We start from the raw sequence: 3,629 nt of genomic DNA, 5'->3' as shown, positions 1-3,629 counted from the left end.
CTCTGAAAAAAATAAAGGTTTCCAGGATAAACTCCCCTCCATATACAGTATGAAGTAGAAAAACATAATACACTGCTTATATTCCCTTTATCAGTAGAGAGAGGAGAACAGTAGAATTTCTATTGCATGGTGACCTAGGCTAAATGGTATGCTCTGGCATTTTGCAATGTTATCTGGAACAAGAGACTGAGCAGTGCTCAATATGTCAATCACTGCAGGAAAAGCAAAAAAAAGGTTAAGACCATCCTGCCAGTATGAAAACAACAACTTAAAAAATTTAATGAACTGACTGACTTGCCAAAATAATTTAAAAAATGAAATGTAGGCAATACTTTGTGGATCCTCTGCACCTCATTGGACAAAGGCATTCCCTAATCCTGCCTTGTGCTGTAAATTTGCCTTGTACTCTTAGTTCTTTGGAGACATGCTCTAATGCATTAGTCTTCTAGCCTATTGAGTATTTTGTTGGGTAATACTGCACATTGGGTCACCTTTACACGTTAAATGAGTACGTAACTTGGTTAAAATTATTTAAAGTAGAATGATAAATAATGTGCAGAAAATATGAAAAACCCACAAATGGACAGCAGTTAAAAAAAAACGGCTTAAAAAACGGTTATTTCAGACACCTGTAAGGAAACACACATGTGAAGAACCTATTGAAATCTATCCAATCTGAATGCACTCATTCAATGCAATGTTCCTCAGTAGTCTGTTCATCATCATCCTCACCTTTAGAAAATTATAGTATATTCTACTTACGTTTGTGCCCCTTATTACATTAAAGACATTATGTTCAAGACATTGTTCAATTTCGGTAAAACTCCCTCATTCCTGAGCTCCACTTGGGGATTTCAGATTTGCAGAGTAGTCCTCTCTCATTCCAAGCCAGCAGTGCAGCTGCTAATATCACGCCCTGTCTGGTACAGTTGCCATTAGTATCTAATTTATTATGATTAAATAAATAAAAGTGGCAAAAGGCATGATGATTTTTTTTGGTTTGTAATGCTGTACGTGTGTCATCTATTGGGACCCTGACTCCTCCCCCCCCCCCCGCCATTGTATTTGTCAAGATGGTTCCTGTATTACTTGGGATTTTATTGTTTTCTTTTGCACATGGTACAGCAAGAGAATGACTTGCTCTGCACTGGCTGCATTGTATACTGTGTATACACCCATTGGGCAGTGCACAAATAAATAATGTAAATATCTTCCTATTTTTATTTTTTGCTATCACATTTGTTAATTTTTCTTTGTCTTCAAGGTATTTATTCCAAATAAAAGTCATTTAGAATGTTTTGTCTTTCAGTCCCTTTCACTTTTTTTTTTACAGCACACATAATATGTAAAATGTTCATTGTTAAGTCAACTCTGGGGGCATTTATATGAGTCACATGCAGCAATATATTTACAGATGTAAATATAATTCTTTGCGCTTTGATTATAAACAGGTTAAAGCATAATATTACCTCTGTGCATTAGCAACTTTCTGGGAGTGGAGGCAGCAAGAGATACACACCAAGGATGTACAATCTGTGATACCAAAAGAGCTGCTATGTCTCCAATCCACCATCACCATGAAAATGATAACATGCATTAAGTGCCTCTGTCAACACAGCTGAATGCAGATGGAATTCTTTCATAAGACTCCCAATCTGTGCCAGGACTGCACCAAATGTTTTTCAAACATTCATTCATCCTCCCATCCCTCATGGCATGGTCTTTTGGCTTTGTGTTGCTGGGGAAACTTAACCTGCAACTTTGACTACATTACATTACATTACATTACATTACAGGCATTAGACTAGACACAGAATATGTGCAAAATGACTATCTTTGCACGCATCAAAGCATAATACATATTTTTTTACTTAATTTATGTGACAGGAAATAGGTGTTGTGCAAAGCCTGGAGCAGCTATAACAGAAAATTGGAAACTATTCACTAGTGGCAAGTGTGACATCTGGAGGCCCATAGATACATCCATATATGGAAATTTAAGTTTCTAAACTGAGGTATATATAGTTACACATTTGGAAATTATATCAAAGTTATTTCAGATGCATTATAAACTGACCATTACAACAACAAAAAAATATTCTAATATCAACAAGTACAAAAACTGCTTTTAGTGTATCTAAAAGTTTTTTGTACTATTGGAGTTTTCAATTGACAAATATCATTAGCATAATTAGTTAAAAACTACTATGCTTCATTGGCTTCATAAATCTGCTCAGAAATATTTATTAACTAGGTGTTGCAGTTCTGCAGAGTGAGATGCAGAGTGTCTTGATTTGCCTTTTAAAACTGGGAATGTGAGTGTTTTATGAGAGTAATGAGGCTACGGCCAAGATTGGAGACAGAAAAAAGAGTGTTGGCTGTTATTAATCCCTGTCCTGAATTTTGAAGCATCTGGATTTATAAGACCTTGATAAAATAATAGATAAAACTGATTTATGATGACCTTGTTACTCCTGCATTGTCCATACATTTTTCTGTGAGATAAAATCATATGAAAGATCCCCCCCATCTATGATTACTGGAATGGTGTCAGACAGGGGTGAAGCATGCAGCTGTTTTGGGAGTAACCCGTCAAACCAGACACAGTAACCAGCCTGGATTTCCAACACTAGACATGTGGTCTGGACCAGTGGTCCTCCCCCTCCCCCATCTTCCCCCTACCCCGGGCACTGAACTCCTGACCTCCCCCAACACAAAGCCAGGGGGGCTTAACATCTCTGTGGTGCTCCAGGTCCGCTAATCTCCTCACCAATGCCTTGGTGTTCATGGGTGGGAATGGTACAAGATCATCTCTTCAGCTGCGCATTAATTTCCATTGAGACCACATGGAGCTTTCTGCTGACATAAGCGTTCTGTCTTTCCTGGAACACCAATCACCCAGCTGACCACATTGTGCCCGATGATCCACTCCTATTGTAAAGGGGGAGTACGCGTAGCTCTCCCAGTTTTGTGTGACTCACTGTCCTGATGAGTGGGGTGTTGGAGGAGCGGGTCAAGGGCTGGCAAAGGCTGAGAAAAAGGTTGTTGAATCTGGGCGGAGTACTTGCCCAGCCACTTTTCATTTTTCTCTCCCCCATGTTAAGTCCTCTTGTTACTCATGCACAGAGACAATGGGATGTGAGATCTGGAGTCAGACTTCACTGGTGTAGACTCCTGCCAGTTGATGACAGGATGGAATGGAGAGAGGTCTTCAGAGAAATAGGAAAATCAGACCTCACAATTATGGCCCTTGTGTTTCCTTTAAACTGACTGACCCATAAATCCATTTCTGGTCCACTTTTTGTTCCTTCTAATTTTTTCTATTTCAGAACCTATTCTCTCTATTTCCGAAGCTCACCATATTGTGGTGTAGTAAACAGTTAATACTATTTGACAGTAATTAGCATTCAGTGGCCTGAATTCCCCTCTCCACATTCTGGCACACTTTCTGGTTGGTGGTTGTGTGACAAATGAATCACAAATGTTTCACCGGAGGAAGAGTGAAATAAACTGACCCAGCAAAACTAAAAAAGAAAAATGTGTGCCAAGCTGTGGCTGCCACAACAGCTGAAAATATATGCAATGTGCAGTGTGTACAGTATTGCAAAATCTAGTCAGCAGTCTTGTCA

The sequence above is a fragment of the Anguilla anguilla genome, chromosome 9 (assembly GCF_013347855.1).
Source record: "Anguilla anguilla isolate fAngAng1 chromosome 9, fAngAng1.pri, whole genome shotgun sequence".
Taxonomy (NCBI): Eukaryota; Metazoa; Chordata; class Actinopteri; order Anguilliformes; family Anguillidae; genus Anguilla; species Anguilla anguilla.
This window is presented reverse-complemented; position numbering follows the sequence as displayed.